Below are 20,208 nucleotides of genomic sequence, written 5' to 3' on the forward strand. Positions count from 1 at the left end.
AGTCACTCGATGTGTCCCTTTCATGTTGATGTTTCTCTCTCCCTCTCTCTCCCTCCCACTCTATCTGAACAAAAAATGGAAGGGTGTCCTTGGGTGAGGATAAAAAAAAAAGAAAGAAAAAAGATCACAAGAACACACAGCCAATAAAAAAGCAGAAATACGATAACACTGTTTCCAGAAACCACAAAACTACTGAGAGTTCTCTTGTATGTATACATAAAAAGTTCTAAATAAAATATCGCTAATATCAGCTAATTGAGTTCGGCAGATATTAAGATAATAACAGCCCACTGGTGTGGCGTAGTGGTTGAGCATCAATCCATGCACTAAGCAGTTGCCAGTTCAATTCCTGGTCAGGGCACATGCCCAGGTTTTGGGCCCAATCCCCACTGGGGGCATGCAGGAGGTGGCCGATTGATGTTCTCTCTCATCGATGTTTCTATTGCTCCCTTTCCCTCTCTCTCTCTAAAATCAATAAAGGAAAATAATTTTTTTAATCTTAAAAAAAAAAAGACAATAACACACCAACAATCAGATAGAATTTATTCCTGGAATGCATTTCTTCTCCCTTATTCTGGTACTAGTATCCTAGTATTGGAGGGAACATTGAACTAAACCAGACTAATTGTGCTCTTTCTTCTGGGAATTTGAAATTAGGATATAGTGATGTGAGAGTAAGAAATGGTAGGTGCTCACTCGGTTAGGCTAACCACCAGTTTCTCTGGTGCCTGTCTTTTCTGCAGCTTAACTCTTTAAATTTTTGTGAACTATTCCACACAATTCCAATGAATTCTTTCTTTGTTTAAGATGGTCAAAATAGGTTCTGTTGCTTGCAACCAAACTGTTCTAACTGATGCAGTGCCATGCAGACAGACTGCTAGAGCCTGGACAATTGTTCGCTATTCCTCAGGCCTCTCTCCCACCCTTTGGCATATACAATAGGTGGAATATCCATTCCACCTCAATAATGTTGAGCTTGATCTTGTGACTTGCTCTGGTCAATTGAATGGTAGATGACATGCTATGGCTGGAGATTTTTAATGTGTTTATGTGGTTTGGTTTGGCCTCTTGCGCATCTGCCACTTGTCACAACAGGAACATGCCCCAGGTAGTCCCAGGTCCAAGAAGAATGCAGAAACATGTAGAGAAAGCCTGAATTCAACCCAAATTCTGGAGCGAAGCCCAGCCAACCTGCAGCCTGAAGCAGAGCTGTTTCACTCACCTATACAACTGAGTGAAATTCTTGTTGTTATAGCTACTAATTTTTAACATAAACTTTAAATTTTAGAATAGTTTTTTTAGTTTTGCAGAAAAATTGCAAAACTATAGAGAGAGTTCCCATATATTTCATACCCTGTTCCCTTTGTTATTAACATATTACTTTAGGATGGTGCATTTATCATAGTTAATGAAACAGTTACACATTATTATCAGCCGAAGTCTGTATTTTATTCAGATTTCCTTATTTTTGTCGTAATGTCCTTTTTTCTGGTCCAGTGTTCCATTTGGGATATCACACTGTTCTTAGTCACCATGTCTCCTTTGGCTCTTGGCTGTTTTTCAGACTTTCCTTGTTTTTGATGACTGACAGTTCGAAGGAGTGCTTATTGTACATTTTATAGAATGCTCCTCAACTGGGATTTGTCTGATACTTTTCTCATGACTAGATTGAGGTTATGGGTTTCAAGGTGGAAGACCACAGAGGTAAAGTGCCATTCTCATTCATCAAATCAAGGGTATATGCTCATAATGTGACTTACCCATGTTGATGTTAACCTTGATAACCTGACTGAGGCCGTGTTTGTCAGGTTTCTCCACTGTAAAGTCACTGTCCATCCCGGTCCCTGTCAGACAGCACTTTTTTGGAGGAAGCCCCTGTGTCCCTGTGTACAGTTCACACTTAAGGAGTTACGCTCTACCACCTTGCGGGTGGAGTGTCCTTATAACTTAATTTGAAATTCCTCTGCATGGGAGTTTTGTCTTTCTTCCCCATCTATTTAGTTATTCCATCGTTTATTTGTATCAGTATGGACTCATGGATATTTATTTTATACTTTAGGCTATAATCCAATACTATTTTACTCATTTGGTTGCTCAAATTGTTCCAGCTTTGGCCTTTGGAAACCCTTTCAAATGGCTCTTGTGTCCCTTTGACAGATCCCTGTCACTGTGGGATTTCTGGGAACACTTGTTTTTTTAAACTTTCTGATGCTCTAAGTTCCAGGCTTCTCATGTATGTTTCCTTCTCCAGGCCTGGAGTCAGCTGTTCCCCAAGGAGCCCTCACTTCTTTTATTGGGGGATGATTAGAAACCAAGATCTGGGTGCTTGATGTGCTTGTTACTACAAGGATGTTGTTGCTTTGGGCCCTGTGAGCTGAGATAGCAAGGACATGCATGTGTGTATATGCATAGCTATAAACATTTCTGTAAGTCGATACCTGTATCTACAGAAAGCTAAGTATGGGTGCCTACTGATGTCTCCAACTCTAATCCATCACCACCTGGATCATCCTAGGCCCCTGCCCTGGCTGATCTGTAACCTCCCACTCCAACAGTGAAAGACTTGGCTTCCACCATTTGCCATTCATTTACTTAACTGTTCAACTCCGGGAAACGTGGAAAGCAGTATGAGAATTTTTAACCTATACCCCTATGGGAAACAACTTCATGAAATTCAGTATTGTGCTTATATAAAGTTCCTTTCACTTTTAGTCTTACAGACTTAAGTCATTTCTAGTTACCTTTTCAGTGAGGTTCTTTCATACATTTGCAGTACAGTTAGATTCTTTTATAACATTCTGAATTCCATCCTGGGACTCCCTGATTTCCTAAATAATTAAAAAAATTAGGCTCACTCTGTACTGTGAAGTTCCATGGGTTCTGACGAGTCATTAGTGCCATGTGTCCACCTTTCCAGTATCACAGAGAATTCTTTTCTCACCCTTAAAAAATCCCCCTGACACACCTGTTATGCTCTCCTCAACTTCCCTGGAGTCCCTGACTATCACTGATTTTTTTTTTACCATTCCTATAGTTTTGGCTTTTCCATAACATCATATAATTGGAATCTTATAATGTGGTTTTTAAAGACTGCCTTCTTTCACTTAGGATGCATTTAAGATTCATCTATGTCTTTTCTTGGTTCAATAGGTCAGATTTTTAGTGCTCAGTATTCCATTGTCTGGAGGTACCGCAGTTTGTTTATCCGTTCACCTATTGAAGGACATCTTTGTTGCTTCCAGTTTTTGGCAGTCAGGACTAACGATGCTATAGGCACTAAAGTGCAGTCTTTTGTGTGGGCATATTTTTTCAGAATAGTTGAGTAAATAACTAGGAATTTGATTGCTAGGTTGTATGATCCAAGTATGTTTAGCTTTGTGTGAAACTGCCTAATTGTCTTCCAGAATGGTTATCCTATCTTGCACTCCTACCGGCAGTGAGAGGGCTCCTGTAGCTCGGCACCCTCGCACACTCGGTGTTGCCAGTGTGTGGGATTTTAACCATTCTAATAGGTGTGTAATATTTCATTTTAATTTGCAATTCTCTAATGACAAATGATGTTGAACATCTTTTGTATGCTTATCTGTCATATGTATGTAGTCTTTAGTGAGGTGTCTGTTCAGATCTTTTGCCCATTTTTAAAAAAAAATCCTCACCTGAGGATATTTTTCTATTTATCTTCAGATGCAGTGGGAGAGAGGGAGAGAGAGGGAGAGGAAGTGAGAGAGAGAAACATTGACATGAGATGGACACATCAACTGGTTGCCTCTCATACGGCCCTGACCAAGGCCTAGGACGAATTGCAACCGAGGTAGGTGCCCTTGCCTGGAATCGAACTCGTGACTCATTGGTCCGCGGGCCGACGCTCGAACTGCTGTGCGAAACTGGCCAGGGCCTTTGCCTATTTTTTGAATTGGGTTGTTTGTTTTCTTATTGTTAAGTTTTAAAATTGCTTTGTATATTTTGGTTACAAGTTCTTTATTAGATTTGTGCTTTGCAAATATGTCTTCCCAGTTTGTGGCTTGTCTTTTGATACTCTCAAAAGTGTCTTTTTTAGAGATGTTTTTAATTTTAATAAAGTCCAACTTATCATTTTTTTTTTTTTTTTTTTGTGTGTGTGGATTATGCTTTTGGTGTTGTGTCTAAAAACTCATCACCAAACCTAAGGTCAAGTAGATTTTCTCCTATGTTTTCTTCTGGAAGGTTTATAGTTTTGTGCGTATGGTCTATTTGAGTTAATTTTTTTGAAAGTTGTGTGGTCTGTGTGTAGGTTCATTTATTTTTGCATATGGACAAGTCAATTGTTTCCGCACCATTTGTTGAAGATGATTTGCATTATTGAATCGCATGTTCTCCTTTGTCAAACACCAGTTGACTGTATACGTGTGGGCCTGTTTTTGGGCTCTCTAGTGTATTGCACTGGTCTGTGTGCCCACTCTTTCCTCAGTGCCATGCTGTCCTGATTTCTTTAGCTTTTTAATAAGTTTGGAGATCAGATAGCATCAGTCCTCTAATTTTGTTCTTCTACTTCAGTATTGAGTTGGCTATGCTAGATCATTTGCTTTTCCACATACACCTGAGAAGCAGTTTGTTGATACCTTTACAATTAATTTGTTGTGTTGAATCCATAGGTCAAGATGGAAAAAACTGACTTTTTAGCAGTCAATTTTTAGCAGAATCTTCCACTCCATGAACATGAAATCTCTTTACTTAAATAACCCTTGATATCTTTCATTAGAGTTTTATAGCATTTTGTTTATAGATATTACAGTACAACCTTGATATAATGGACTAATTTGGGCGAGGTGGTGTCTGTTACAGCTGAAATCCATTATAAAATAAAGAGTAGGTTTTCTGAATGCATATGTTAAAAAAAATGGACAAATTAGTTAGTTTACCTGTTTTTACTTATGTACACGTTTGTGTGATTAAAGTTAAGTATGTATGAAAAGTTTAACTTCACAGAAAAGTTTTCTATATGTAATTTTAAATTTATACTGAATATGTCTAGTAATTGGGTGCATTCACCAGTCACTGTGAGTAAACAAATGTACATGGCTGGGACGTGGCTTAGCGCATGTGGGAACATCTCCAACCCTTCAAACTGCTGCAGAAATTCTTCCCAGGAGACAACAGAAGCAATTACCTAGCGCTGTGTGGTGTGATCACTTGCTAATCATTCACCGAACGTTGTTTACAAGGGGTGACTCTTGGATTTAAATATGTGGACTATAGTTGTAGATATGTAATATTTATTTATGTTGGCTAAATTACTATAATGTTTTTTCCAACTATGGCATGTTTGTTAAAATTTGTTAAAAATAATAGTGAATTAACCAAAACCAAAGAAAACCTGTTAATTTAAAGGAAATCTTGGTTAAAAGCATTTAAAAATAACAGGGTGCTAATTTTCACATATGACATATGGGCCAGAAATGTCTGTTAAATCCAAAGTCTATTAAATCTGAAGGCCATTAAATTGAGGTCTGCAAAAGTGAGGGTTTACTATATCCATATTTTTGTTAGATTTTGTATAGCTGTCAATGTGAACAAAACTAACTCCATCTCTATGTCCGAATTTCATTCCATTTTTCAGTTTCGTGCTGTGACCTTTGACCAACCTCACTGTCCTTGGCAAGCAAGCACAGCAAAGCGTTCTAGTTGATGATTATCTGTGTTCTTTAAAATGTAGCCATACAGATTTTTGTTGGTAATGGCTGGAATGGCATGACAACCAAGATAAATACCAAACTGTTTTTTTTTAATCCTCACCTGAGGAGATTTTTGCATTTATCTTCAGATAGAGCAGGAGGGAGGGAGGGAGGGAGGGTGGAAGAGAGAGAAAAACCTCAATGTGAGAGGAACATATCAACTGGCTGCCACCCACATGACCCCAACCGGGATGGGGGACAAACTGCAACAGAGGTACATGCCTTTTGTGGGAACCAAACCTGGGACTCTCTGGTCCACGGGCTGACAGTCTAACCACTGAGTCAAACTGGCCAGGGCCCAAATTGGTTTTTATAAACAATCATCTATCACAAGACCACCAGGAAGTGTGGCCCCTGGTGCGAAAACACTAGCATCTTTCCTTTATCTCGGAAGTGAGACCAGATGCCTGCTCTGACCCTGCTTTTGCATGTTTTTCTGACTATGCAAGCCAGTGTGGTTACAGAAGAGAAATAAGTAACAGGAATTGGCTTTAGAAAAAAAACAAAACGGGAAAAATTATATTACCATATGGTCTTATAAGGCAAAATGATAATTAAAATCAACTAACAACTCCAGAATCAACTCTAATAAGGTATACAGTAACCAAAAGAATGTATGAAAAATAAATTTCTTTTAAACATCAACAGTAGCCAGCTAGAGAATATATTGGATAAAAGATTCTTTTTCTTTTCTTTTTTTTTTTTTTAATGAATTTTTATTTATTTTTTTGTTACAGACATTTTACCTTTTTACCCCATTGGCACCCCCCACCCCACCCCCCCTCCACCCTGTCCCAGGCTTAGTTGTCCATGTTCATTGGTCATGCATACATGCATATAAGTTCTGTGGTTTATCTCTTCCCACCCCCCCACCCCCCATCCCCTCTTCTGAGGGATGTCAGTCTGTGCCCTACTTCCATGTGTCTGGGTCTACTGTATTCCTCAGACTGTTATGTTCATTATATTCCGTATATAAGTGAAATCATGTGGTATTTGTCTTTTTCTGCTTGGCTTCTTTCACTTAGGATAATACTTTCCAGGTCCCTCCATGTCGTCTCAAAGGATAAGAGATCTTTCTTTCTTACCGCTGCATAGTACTCCATTGTGTATATGTACCACTGCTTTTTTATCCATTCGTCTACTGGTGGACACTTGGGCTGTTTCCAGATTTTAGCTATTGTAAATAGTGCTGCTACAAAGATGGGGGTACATATATTCTTCCTGATTGGTGTTTCAGGCTTCTTAGGGTATATTCCCAGCAGTGGGATCACTGGGTCAAATGGAAGTTCAATTTTTAATTTTTTGAGATAGCACCATATTGTTTTCCACAGCGGCTGCACCAGTCTGCATTCCCACCAGCAGTGTATTAGAGTCCCCTTTTCTCCACACCCTCACCAACACTTGTTGTTTGATGATTTGTTGATGGCGGCCATTCTGACAGGTGTGAGGTGATACCTCATTGTTGTTTTAATTTGCATCTCTCTGATGATTAGTGATGTTGAGCATTTCTTCATATGTCTCTTAGCCATTTGTATGTCCTGTTTGGAGAGGTGTCTATTCAGCTCCTCTGCCCATTTTTTAATTGGGTTCTTTGTCTTCCTTTTGTTGAGTTGTATGAGCACTCTATATATATTGGAAATTAACCCCTTATCTGATACATCATTGGCAATGATGTTCTCCCATACAGTGGGTTGCCTTTCCATTTTGATGATTGTTTCTTTTGCTGTGCAGAAGCTTTTGAGTTTGATGTAGTCCCATGTGTTCATTTTCTCCTTTGTTTCTGTTGCCTGAGGTGATGTATCAGTGAAAATTCTGCTCCGTATGATGTCTGAAATTTTGTTGCCTACATTTTCTTCTAGAATTTTTATGGATTCACGGGTCACATTTAGGTCTTTTATCCATTTTGAGTTTATTTTGGTGTATGGTGTAAGTTGATGGTCTAGTTTCATTTTTTTGCATGTAGCTGTCCAATTTTCCCAACACCATTTATTAAAGAGGCTATCTTTACTCCACTGTATGCTCTTGCCACCTTTGTCAAATATTAATTGAGCGTATTGCCTTGGGTCCATTTCTGGGTTTTCAGTTCTGTTCCACTGGTCTATATGCCTGTTCTTGTGCCAGTACCAGGCTGTTTTGGTTACAGTCGCTTTGTAGTATAACCTGATATCTGGTATTGTGATCCCACCTACTTTGTTCTTCTTTTTCAAGATTGCTGTGGCTATTCGGGGTCTTTTTTGGTTCCATATGAACTTTTGAAGTATTTGTTCTAGTTCTATGAAATATGTCGTTGGTATTTTGATGGGGATTGCATTGAATCTATAGATTGCTTTGGGTAGTATGGACATTTTAATTATGTTAATTCTTCCAATCCATGAACAGGGTATGTGCTTCCACTTCTTTATATCTTCCTCTATTTCTTTTTTCAATGACCTGTAGTTTTCTGCAAATAGGTCCTTTACTTCTTTGGTTAAGTTTATTCCTAGGTATCGTAATTTTTTTTGAGCGATGGTAAATGGGATTGTTTTTTCAGTTTCTCTTTCTGTGAGTTCATCATTGGTGTACAAGAATGCCGTCGATTTCTTGACGTTAATTTTGTATCCTGCTACTTTGCCAAATTCATTTATTAAGTCTAATAGATTTTTGATGGAGTCTTTAGGGTTTTCTATGTACAATATCATGTCATCTGCAAATAATGACAGTTTCACTTCCTCCTTTCCAATTTGGATCCCTTTTATTTTTTCTTCCTGTCTGATTGCTGTGGCTAAGACTTCCAGTACAATGTTAAATAAGAGTGGTGAAAGTGGACATCCCTGTCTTGTTCCTGTTCTTAATGGAAATGTTTTTAGTTTCTGTCCATTGAGTATGATGTTGGATGTAGGTCTTTCATATATGGCCTTTATTATGTCGAGATATGATCCCTCTATTCCTACATTGCTGAGCGTTTTTATCAGAAATGGATGCTGGATTTTGTCGAATGCTTTTTCAGCATCTATTGATATGATCATGTGGTTTTTATTCTTCATTTTGTTTATGTGGTGTATCACGTTTATTGATTTGCGAATATTGTACCAGCCTTGCATCCCTGGAATGAATCCCACTTGGTCATGGTGAATAATTTTTTTGATGTATTTCTGGATCCGATTTGCTAATATTTTGTTCAGGATTTTGGCGTCTATGTTCATCAGGGATATTGGCCTGTAGTTTTCTTTCTTCGTAGTGTCTTTTTCTGGTTTTGGAATTAGAATTATGCTGGCCTCATAGAACGTGTTTGGAAGTCTTCCTTCTTCTTGAATGTTTTGAAATAGTTTGAGGAGAATGGGTGTTAGTTCTTTTTTGAATGTTCGGTAGAACTCCCCCGTGAAACCATCTGGGCCTGGGCTTTTGTTTGCTGGGAGAGTCTTGATTACCTCTTCGATTTCCGTAGTTGTTATTGGTCTGTTCAAGTTTTCTATCTCTTCCTGATCTAGTTTTGGGAGACTGTGTGTTTCTAGAAATTTGTCCATTTCGCTTAGATTGTCGAATTTGTTGGCATATAGTTGTTCATAGTAGTTGTTAACGATCTTTTGTATTTCTGTGGTGTTGGTTGTTACTTCTCCTCTTTCATTTCTGATTTTGTGTATTTGGGTTCTCTCTCTTTGTTTCTTGGTGAGTCTAGCTAAGGGTCCATCAATCTTGTTTATCTTTTCGAAAAACCAGCTCTTTGTTTCATTGATCCTTTGAATTGTTTTTTTGGTCTCTATGTCATTTATTTCTGCTCTGATCTTTACTATTTCCTTCCTTCTACTTGCTCTGGGGTTTTCTTTTTGTTTGCTTTCTAATTCTTTAAGTTGTGAGGTTAGACAGTCAATTAGAAATTTTTCCTGATTTTTGAGGTAGGCCTGTAGTGCTATGAACTTCCCTCTCAGAACTGCTTTCGCTGGATCCCATAGATTTTGTGTTGTTGTGTGTTCATTTTCGTTGGTTTCCAGGAAGTTTTTAATTTCTTCCTTGATCTCCTCGGTGACCCATTCATTGTTTAATAACATGCTATTTAGCCTCCATGTGTTGAAATGTCTTTGCATGTTCTTGTTGCAATTGATTTCTAGTTTCATGCCATTGTGATCTGAGAAGATGCTTGATATGATTTCAATCTTCTTGAACTTGTAGAGATTTAGTTTGTGTCCTATCATGTGGTCTATCTTTGAGAATGTCCCATGTGCACTTGAGAAGAATGTGTATTCTGTAGTTTTGGGGTGTAATTCTCTGTAGATATCTATTAAATCCATTTGGTCTAGTGTTTCATTTAGAGTCTCTGTTTCCTTGCTAATTTTTTGCCTAGAGGATCTATCCAGTGCTGTCAACGGGGTGTTGAAGTCCCCTGCTATGATTGTATTGTTGTCGATTTCTCCTTGGAAGTCCTCCAGAAGATTTTTAATATATTTTGGTGCTCCTATATTGGGTGCATATATGTTTATCAAGGTTATATCTTCCTGTTGGATAGATCCTTTCAATATTATGTAGTGGCCGTCTTTGTCTCTAGTTATGGTCTTCATTTTGAAATCTATTTTATCAGATATGAGAATTGCTACCCCAGCTTTTTTTTGCTTTCCATTTGCTTGGAAAATTTTTTTCCATCCCTTCACTTTCAACCTATGTGAGTCTTTTGTTGAGAGGTGGGTTTCTTGTAAACAACATATAGATGAGTCATGCTTTCTTATCCAATCAGCTACTCTGTGTCTCTTTATGGGAGCATTCAATCCATTTACGTTTAAGGTGATTATTGATATGTACTTATTTATTGCCATTTTTGTTTAGTGTGGTTCTATTTTTCTTCCCATTTCTACTGCTAATTACAGCAGTCCTTTTAACATTTCTTGCAGTGCTGGTTTGGTGCTAATGTATTCCCTTAGCCTTTTTTTGTCTGGGAAGCTTTTTATTTGATCTTCTATTTTGCATGATAACCTTGCTGGGTAGAGTAGTCTTGGATTCAGATTCTTGTTTTTCATGACTTTGATTACTTCATGCCATTCCCTTCTGGCCTGTAGTGTTTCTTGGGAGAAGTCAGCTGAGAGCCTTATGGGGTTCCCTTTGTAGGTAACCTGTTGCTTATCTTTTGCTGCTTTTAGGATTCTCTCTTTGTCTTTAATTTGTGGCATTTTAATTACTATGTGTCTTGGTGTGGGCCTGTTTGGGTTCTTCTTACTTGGGACTCTCTGTGCTTCTTGAACTTGAATGCCTTCTTCCTTCACCAAATTAGGGAAGTTTTCTCTCACTATTTTTTTGAATATATTCTCTATCCCTTGCTCATTTTCTTCTTCTTCGGGGACTCCTATGATGCGAATATTATTACGTTTCCAGTTGTCCCATAGTTCTCTTAAGCTGTCTTCCTGTTTTTTAATAGTTTTTTCCTTTTGTTTTTCTGATTGGTTGATTTTTTCTACCCTGTCTTCTAATTCACTGATCCGGTCCTCAGCTTCCCCTACTCTGCTTTTTAAACCTTCCAATGTGTTTTTCATTTCGGATATGTCATTTTTTATCTCTTCTTGTTGGTTTTTAATTTCCATTTGGCTTATTTTCAGTGTCTCTATGTCCTTACTCATGCTGTTCAGCTTCCTCAAGATCATGGCTCTGAATTCTAGCTCTGTTAACATGCCTAATTGCTCCACATTGATCTCATCTTCGGTGGAGGTTTCTTGCTTTTTCATTTGGCTTCTGTTTCTGTGTTTCACCATTTTGGCTATCACTGAGGGCTTTGGAGCCTGTCAAGTTCTCCTTGTGGGTGTTGGTGTTCTGCTGTTTGTGGCTCCCTCTCCTGGGTTTAGATGAGCGAGGGAGGACCCACGTTGAACACCACTGTCAAGTCTTACTTTCCTGGTTAAAGTTGCCAGCCCAGGAAAGGTACTGTTATCCTCTAGCTTTTTGCCTGGAGGCTAGCAGTCTAGGTTACTTGATGAGTTTTGGGTTGTCAGTTGATTGAAAAACTCCCTCTGGTGCTCAGCCAAGGGGCTTTCACGAGGGTGGGGCAGATGCTGGTCGTTAGTGAGCCTCAATTAGCACTTCAATGGCCCACAGGGTGGGGTTGGATCTCCGAGGGAGGGGCTGCTGCCTCTCCTCAGAGCCCTGGGAAGGAGCAATGTGGCCACCGTCCTGGTTGGCAGCAACTCAGCCAAAGCTCTGAGCGCCCTCCAAACCCCGAGTGTCCCGACACAGTTCCAGTCCAGTCCGCCCTCCCTCTGCCCGAGCCCAAGGTGAGTGGCTGTGGCTGTTTCAGCCTCTGTCCTGGCTGCGCTGTGGGGCCGCCTGGGAGTGTAACCCGAGGGCGCTGCTCCCAGCTGAGGCCGCTGCCGAGCTGCTGACCGTGGGCTCCCAGCCCCGTCTTGCGCCTTCGCAAGCCTACCGGGATGGAGTCAGTGTCCCTGGTTCTATGGTCCTCGCAAGCTGCTTTTCTGTTGGTTTTTCCTGTCGATTTGTCTGTGTTATAGTTGTAATTCCAGTTTGGTTCTGGGAGACGGTCTGTGTAGCTCCGTTCACTCCGCCGCCATTTTTCGGTTCCTCTCTTTTCTTTTTTAAAATCAGTACTTCATTATTTTATTTTATTTTTATATTTATTGTTGAATGTATTACAGATGTTCCTTATTTTTCCCCCCATTGACCCCCTCCTCCCCACTTCTGCCCCCCTCCTGCCTTTTCCCACACTGTTGTCTGTGTCCATTGGTTACATATAAGTTTTTTGGTTTATTCCGCCCCCCCCCCCACTCCCTTCCCTTTGAGGTTTGTCAGTCTAGCAACCAATTTGCACTTCTTAATCCCTTCACCTTTTTCACCCATTCCCCCAACCCCCCTCCCATCTGGCAACCAACAAAACGTTCTCTGTATCTATGAGAATGCTTCTGTTCTGCCTGTTCATTTTGTTTGTAGATTCCATTGCCGATAGATATGTATTCATTGCCATTTTGTTTGTTCATATATTTTATCTTTTTCTTCAAAAAGACTCTTCACCATTTCATATAATAACGGTTTGGTGGTGATGAACTCCTTTAACTTTTTCTTGTCTGAGAAAATCTTTATATGTCCATCGATTCTACATGACAGCTTTGCAGGATAGAATAATCTTGGTTGTAGGTTCTTGCTTTTCATCACTCTGAATATTTCTTGCCACTCCCTTCTGGCCTGCAAAGTTTCTTTTGAGAAATCAGCTGACAGTCTTATGGGAACTCCCTTGTAGGTAATTATCTCCTTTTCTCTTGCTGCTTTTAAGATTCTCTTTGTCTTGAACCTTTTGCATTTTGATGATGATGTGTCTTGGTGTGGGCCTCTTGGGGTTCATCTTGTTTGGGACTCTCTGTGTTTCCTGGACTTGTATGTCTGTTTCCTTCACCAAATTAGGGAAGTTTTCTGCCATTATTGTTTCAAATAGGTTTTCCATTTCTTGTTCTCTCTCTTCTCCTTCTGGCACCCCCAAGATGTGAATGTTGGCATGCTTGAAGTTGTCCCAGAGGCTCCTTACACTCTCCTCATTTTTTTGAATTCTTTTTTCTTTTTGCTGTTCTGATTGGGGATTTTTTGCTTCCTTATATTCCAAATCGATGGTTTGCTTCTTGGATTTACGTACTCTAGTATTAAAGCTGTGTAAATTATTCTTTATTTCAGTTAGTGCCTCCTTCATTTCTGACTGGTCCTTTTTATTTATTTATTTATTTATTTATTTATTTATTTATTTATTTATTTTTATTGCTTCAGATAGAGTGGGAGGGAGAGAGAGAGGAAGGGAGAGAGAGAGAGAAACATCGACGTGACGGGACACATCAAGTGGCTGCCACCCGCACGACCAACCAGGGCCGGGGACAAACTGCAACCGAAGTACGTGCCCTTAGCGGGAACCGAACCCGGGTCTCTCCGGACCGCAGGCCGACGCTCTAACCGCTGAGCCAAACTGGCCAGGGCTGGCTGGTCCTTTTTAATGCTCTTGAGGCCCTCTCTAAGTTCATTGAGCATCCTTATAAGCAGTATTTTGAACTCAGCATCTGTTAGATTGCTTATCTCCATTTCGCTTAGTTCTTTTCCTGGAGTTTTGTTCTGTTCTTTCATTTGGGACCTGTTTCTTTGTCTCCTCATTTTGGCTGCCTCCCTGTGTTTGTTTCGGTGTATTACTTAACAAGAGGCATGAGGTTATCTGAGACCAGATGCTGCTTGTTTGAAAGAATTTAGGAAAACCTGCAGCAGGATCCAAGACAGGCCAATCCTATGGTTAAGCAAGTACCAACAGCTTGGGTGGGCCTGAAAGTTGGGTGTGACGAGTCTCAGGGAGTCACCAGGGCGGGGCTACCAGTGTGAGCCAGGTTGCTGGAGTCTCAGATTTGGTGGCTGTCTGCCGCCCCAGGGAAGGGCTCACCAAAGGAACAAAGGCCGGAGAAAGTCCCCTCTCCAGCCCTTGCTCCAATGTCAAATAGCTCAGTTCTTCCCTGTATGTCTCTGGTGCCCCTCGAGCTGCCTCCTCTCCAAGCTTAGAGGGAGTGAGTCTGATAAGTCCGTGCGCGGGCCCTTTAAGAAGAGCTGCCAGGGCCTCCAGCCACCTCAGCCTCCCTGAGTCTCAGTTCCCGCTGGTTTTTTCAGCCAGAAGTTATGAGGACTTCTCTTCCTGGCACTGGGACCCTGAGTGGGGTACCTGGTGTGGGAGGGGGCCCCCTCAGTCCTCAGGGAGAACCTTCCCAGCCAAGGTGTCCTCCTGATTTTTATCCGCCACACTGGGGTGTGGTACCAGACCGTCTGCCTCCACCCCTCCTACCAGTCTCGATGTGGCTGCTGCTTTAATTCCATAGTTGTAGGACTTCCATTCAGCTGGATTTCAGGTGGATTTGAATGATGGTTGTTCTGTAGTTTAGTTGTAACTTTGATGTGGTTGTGGGAGGACACAATACTGTGTTTACCTATGCCGCTATCTTGACCGAAAGTCAAGATTCTTTTTCTAATGGTGTTTAAAACATAAATTATTTAGGCATAAACTTCACAAGAAATGCTCAGGATATTGGTGGAACCAGCACAGTTTTTCTCAGCAGTGAGGTGAACAGACCTGCAGTAGCAGATATGCATTAGTAATAGGAAAACATAGCAACTGTTTGAACTAGGTTTAGGAGCAACATTTAATAAGGATTAGCATTCCCACCAGCAGTGTACTAGAGTCCCCTTTTCTCCACACCCTCGCTAGCACTTGTTTAATGATTTGATGGTGGCCACCATTCTGGCAGGTGTGAGTCATTTTAATTTGCATCTCTCTGATGATTAGTGATGTTGAGCATTTTAATATGTCTCTTGGCCATTTGTATGTCCTGTTTGGAGAGGTGTGTATTTAGGTCCTCTGCCCATTTTTTAATTGGGTTCTTTGTCTTCCTTTTGTTGAGTTGTATGAGTACTCTATATATTTTGGAAATTAATCCCTTATATGCTCTCCCACATAGTGGGTTGCCTTTCCATTTTGATGGTTGTTTCTTTTGCTGTGCAGAAGCTTTTTAGTTTGATGTAGTCTCATGTATTATTATTTTCCTTTGTTTCTCTTGCCTTAGGTGTTATATCAGTGAAAATTCTACTGTGTACGATGTCTGAAATTTTGTTGCCTACATTTTCTTCTAGGGTTTTTATGGATTCACAGGTCACATTTAAGTTTTATCCATTTTGAGTTTATTCTTGTATATGGTGTAAGTTGGTGGTCTAGTTTCATTTTTTTTTTTTTTGCATGTAGCTGTTCGATTTTCCTAACACCATTTATTAAAGAGGCTGTTTTTACTCCACTGTATGCTCTTGCCACCTTTGTCCAATATTAATTGAGCATAATGTTGTGGGTCAATTCTCAGGTTCTCTGTCCTGTTCCATTGATCTATATGCCTGTTCTTGTGCCAGTACCAGGCTGTTCTGATCACAGTGGCTTTGTAGTATAACCTGATATCTGGTATTGTGATCCCTCCTACTTTGTTCTTCTTTTTCAAGATTGCTGTGGCTATTCAGGGTCTCTTTTTGGTTCCATATAAATTTTTGGAGTGTTTGTTCTAGTTCTGTGAAATATATTGTTGGTATTTTAATGGGGATTGTTTTGGGTATTATGGGTATTTTAATGAAGTTAATTCTTCTAATTCAGGAACAAGGTATATGCTTCCACTTTTTTATATCTTCCTCTATTTCTTTTTTCAATGTCCTGTAGTTTTCTGTGAATAGGTCCTTTACTTATTTGGTTAAATTTATTCCTAGGTATCTTAATTTTTTTGCCACAATGGTAAATGGGATTTTTTTTTAGTTTCTCTTTCTGTGTGCTTGTTATTGATTTATAAAAATGCCAGTGATTTCTGGATGTTGATTTTGTATCCTGCTACTTTGCTGAATTCATTGATTAAATCTAGTAGTTTTTTGATGGAGTCTTTAGGGTTTTCTGTGTACAATATCATGTCATCTGCGAATAATGACAGTCTCATTTCTTCCTTTCCAATTTGAATCCCTTTTATTTTTTCTTCTTGTCTGATTGCTGTGGCTAAGACTTCTAGTACTATGTTAAATAAGAGTGGTGAAAGTGGGCATTCCTGTGTTGTTCCTGTTCTTAAGGGAAATGCTTTTAGTTTCCGATTGAGTATGATGTTGGCTGTAGGTTTGTCATAATTGGCCTTTATTGTGTTGAGATATGATCTTTCTATTCCCACTTAATGCAAACTGGTGCAGCCAATATGGAAACAATATGGTGTTTCCTCAAAAAATTAAAAAGGAAACTGTCATTTGACCCAGTGACCCTATTTCTAGGAATATATCCTAAGAAGCCTGAAACACCAATCAGAAAGAATATATGCACCCCTATGTTAATAGCAGCACTTGCTAAGTTCTGGAAACAGCCCAAGTGTCCATCAATAGATGTAAAAACAGTGTGGTACATATATACAATGTAATACTAAGCAGCTGTAAGAAAGAAAGATCTCTTATCATTGGAGACGACATGGAGGGACCTAGAAAGTATTATGCTAAGTGAAATAAGCCAGTCAGAGAACAACAGTATCACATGATCTCACTTATTTATGTAATATAATGAACAAAATAAGCTGATGAACATAGTAGACACAGAGACATAGAAGTAGGGTTCAGACTGACAAATCTCAGGGGAGGTGGGTGAGGGAGGAGAAAACAGATAAACCGAAGAACTTATGCATATAAGCAAAACCAATGGACATAGACAATGATGCTGGGGGTGGGGGCAGGATCGGGAGGAGGGTGTCAATGGGAGAAAAATGAGAAACATCTGTAACAAAAATAAAGAAGGATTAGAATGTCAGGGAGATAGTAGATGAATGGACTAAGGGAGGAAAGGAAGTTTCAACGGAAGGCATTGCCAGCTCAATACACATTCATTGAGGGCCTATTGTGTGTAAGGCTTTGTGCTAGGTATACTGAGAGACATATAAGTGAATATACAATAGTGTTCAATTTAAAGGAGTCCAGGGACACAGCTTAGGCCTGAGTTTAAGTGAGAAATGTTTCATTTAGAGCAAGGTTCTGGTGGGCTGTGAGGACTCCAGTGGTTTGACCGCATTCCAGGTTTTCACTTCTTGAAACTCTTCACGAACTATTTTCTTTTTATACTCGGGCAGCTTGGGGGCCTGCATATACGAACCAAACTCAGAAAAGACTTATGGTTAACCCGGAAAATCACTGCAGTACTTTGAAATGAGAAACACATCATGTTTACTCAAATCTAAGAAGCCATCCATTGTAAGATATGCCATTGTTCTATGTACTATTAAATAGGTTTTGATACCAATCACAGTGTGTGTGTGTGTGTGTGAGTGGCACAGTGGTGGTGGTGGTGGGCAGTTTCCCTTACACCACCAAACCATTTTTTGACACCAGTTGGGTGTCCTGAAGTTCACCTCAATTTGATACTATCTACCTGAAAATAGTGTTAGAGCCCACAGATATCATCAGTGTCACAAGACTGCTCCCCTCCCCAATTCAGATTCTAGTCATGGGTCCAGGTTGTCACCTGTGCTTATGACCAACTAGGTATAGATTTGAGGTTCCAATGAGCCTCTCCTTGGGTTGGATTAATTTGCCAGAGCAGCTCACAGAACTCAGAGAAACATTTTACTTACTAGATCACTGGTTCATTATAAAAGGATATAATTCAGGAAGAACCAGATGAAAGAGATGCATAGGACAAGGTATGGAGAAAGGGAGGCAGATTACTAAGAAACTAGGAAAATTTCCTGGCAAGTGGAATGAGGAAACTGAGACAAATGGTTGAACAAATGGCCTGAATGGCTGAGCAATTAACAGCCAGCTGATAAGTCACAAGCCAAAGACATCTGAGAGCAGGTGGTTTAAATCACCTTAGGAAGATAGATAACAACAACAAAAGCCAATTAGAGCCAAACAAATCCAAGATAAAGGTGAAACTAATCAGAGAATGACCCCTGACCCCACTATGTGCTTATTTTGATATATCAGCATACTAAATGACACATCTGGAAATCTAACACATATTCTGTTGAGATCCTCCCCTGGGACCTCCCCTAAAATTCTCACCTATAGAAAATAGATAAAACCCCTCAGGGCAAAGGTGCACCACATGCTGTCCTTTGAGCACACCCGCACCCCTTTCCTCAGGCTTGTATGTTTGCTTTCTTTATCCTGAGCAGGGCTCCAGTGAGACTTGCTACCAGAGGAGCAGTGGGCGGTGGCAGCTTGTCCTGGCTTACTCCCTGCTCCTGTCTCCAAGGGCCCTTCTTTTGCCCCACTGACCTAAATTTTAATAAACTTATTCTCACTTTCACCTGGACTCATGTCTTGAATTTTTTCCTGCACGAGTCCAGAATCTGCTCATCCCAGATCGTCCTGGGGCAGGACTCACCTCGGCTTGGATCTGTTCTGGTGACAAAGGGGCATGGACCTTCCAGCTTCTCAGAGCTCACTGCTTTCCCCAAATCTCCACACGTTCACCAACCTGAAATCCCTGCAAACACGGCCCTTTTGGTATTCTATGGAGCCTTCATTACATAGGCATGAGTGATTAAACCAGTGGCTCTTGGTGATTGCTCCAACCTTCAGCCCCTCTCTCCTCTCTGAGGTCCAACCTTCTAATCACATGGTTGGTTCTCCTGGCAAACAGCCCCATCTTTAGGTGCTTTCAAAAGTCACCTCATTGATATAATAAAAGACACCTTTATGGCTTTCCTTACTTAGGAAATTCTGAAGGTTTTAGAAGCTCTGTTCCAGGATGAAGACCAAATATTTATTTATTTTTTATTATAAACCACAATATCACAACTACTAAGAAAGAAAAACCACTGCCAATTAAATTAGGACTTGATGCATTACAATTTTTTCCTAGAGTTTCTGTTTTATACCTATTGAAAGAGCACGTTTATAATTAGATATAGTTAAAAACAAATCACACATTGATCTTGTACATATATAAAAGGAAAAATAGTGAAATAGATAGAATACTTAAGGCTTTCTTTATATTTCTTATTCAGGGTCTGACTCCCTAAAATTACTTTTTGATCTAGAGTCATTATTGTCTTGTTTCGCCATCAAGTGTGTGGGTGATAAAGCAGGTTGTGAAAGAAGCTCCCCCAACCAAAATGTTCTAAGCCTTGCTCTGGCTGGTTTGGCTCAGCAGTTAGAGCCTCGGCCCGCTGACCAGCGAGTTGCGGGTTTGATTCCGGTCAAGGGCACGTACTTCGGTTGTGGTCTGTCCCCGTCCCTGGTCAGGTAGTGCGGGAGACAGCTAGTTAATGTGTCCCTCTCACATTGATGTTTCTTTCTCCCTCTTCCTCTCTCCCACTCTATCTGATGATAAAAAGAAAAATGTCCTTGGGTGAGGATTAAAAAAAAATTCTGAGCCTTTGGTGCTGGCCTCTCAGATCTACAATTATACAGAGCTAGGGGGCTATGGACTCCAGTTTCAGGAGTTGCTAAATTTATTGGCCCCTCTCGAACTCCCACTCCCAAATGTTGGGTTTGGGACAGTGGGGTTAAAAGAGCTCCAACTGTCTCTGGCGTTTCTTCCAAGTCTCCATCTCCTGCAAGTGTCGATGCTCCAGCAATGGGGAGTCTATCATGGTGGCTGTCCAGTCCAAAGAGATCGGAAGCTGCACCTGATTTCAGAGGTGTTAAAATGTGCAAATAATTATAGTACAGAACAGTAGGTACCAAGGACCCAGAACAGCCCTGATACTGTTCAGAATATTTTCTTCCTGAAGTTACAATGGGCAGCAGCTAGAGCCCATTTCTGGGTGAATATTTGGGAACACAGCGATCATTGTAATGACCAGCTTTACAAAGGCAGGAGGTCTTGACCTATCTCCTGAGCAGGGATAAAGTGATTAGAGAACCAGAGTTACCTGAGCAGAGTTAATAATTGCAGTGCTGGAGAAACCTTGATGAAGTTTGCTAGTCAATACCTTTAAAAAAAAATTCATACATTTTACAAATATTATTTCTAAAAAATTAGTACTTAATAAATATGGAAAAGCACAGGGAATGTTGA

Source organism: Molossus molossus, unplaced genomic scaffold (assembly GCF_014108415.1).
Source record: "Molossus molossus isolate mMolMol1 unplaced genomic scaffold, mMolMol1.p scaffold_m16_p_18, whole genome shotgun sequence".
NCBI classification, from domain to species: Eukaryota; Metazoa; Chordata; class Mammalia; order Chiroptera; family Molossidae; genus Molossus; species Molossus molossus.